Below are 994 nucleotides of genomic sequence, written 5' to 3' on the forward strand. Positions count from 1 at the left end.
CAAAGAAGAATATCTTTTGAGAGTTGCCTTATTGGAAGTCATTATCGTTACGTCACAACTTAGATGTCATGCATATTGAGAAGAATGTATGCAACAGCTTATTAGGCACAATTCTAGACATTGACGGAAAAATTAAAGATACGGATAAGGCGAGAATCAATTTGCAAAATATGGGGGTGCGCAAGGAGTTGCATTTGTACAAAGACGGTGATCGTTGGATGAAACCACATGCGTCCTATACACTATCTCCCGACGACAGTAAAAAATTTTGTGATTTTTTAAAATCAGTAAGGTTTCCTGATGGATTTGCTTCAAATTTAAAGAAAAATATGATCGAAGGGAAGAATAAAATAACTGGGATAAAATCACATGACTGTCACATCATAATGCAGCGATTATTGCCAATAGGGATACGACCATTCATGAAGAAAGAGATTGTTGATACAATAACAGAATTAAGTAATTTTTTCGAGTTAATATGCTCAAGGACATTGCGGAAAAGTGATTTAGAGAAAGCTCAACAAGATATTGTGCTTATTTTATGCAAGTTAGAAACAATTTTTCCTCCAGCCTTTTTTGACATAATGGTACATTTAGTTATACACTTGCCTGAAGAAGCCATTCGAGGAGGACCAGTTCACTTAAGATGGATGTATCCGTTTGAACGTTTTCTTAGATCGTTAAAGAAATATGTCAAGAATCGTGTACGTCCTGAGGGTTCGATTACTGAGGCATACATTGTGAACGAAGCTTTGACTTTTTGTTTGTTGTATTTAACTGGAGTTGAAACTGTTGGGAATAGTGTCCTAGAAGCATGAGATGTAATAGGATATTTATTATTTAATTAATAAAAGAGTTTATTCATCATTTTATGTGCATATATTTATGAATATTTTATGAATATCAAATGAAAATTTCTTGATTGTTTATGTAACCCTTAAACATGGTATATAAGTGTTGTATACGAGAGGATAATGTTTAAGGATAATAATCA

The sequence above is a fragment of the Morus notabilis genome, unplaced genomic scaffold (assembly GCF_000414095.1).
Source record: "Morus notabilis unplaced genomic scaffold, ASM41409v2 Scaffold1309, whole genome shotgun sequence".
In the NCBI taxonomy this organism is placed as follows: Eukaryota; Viridiplantae; Streptophyta; class Magnoliopsida; order Rosales; family Moraceae; genus Morus; species Morus notabilis.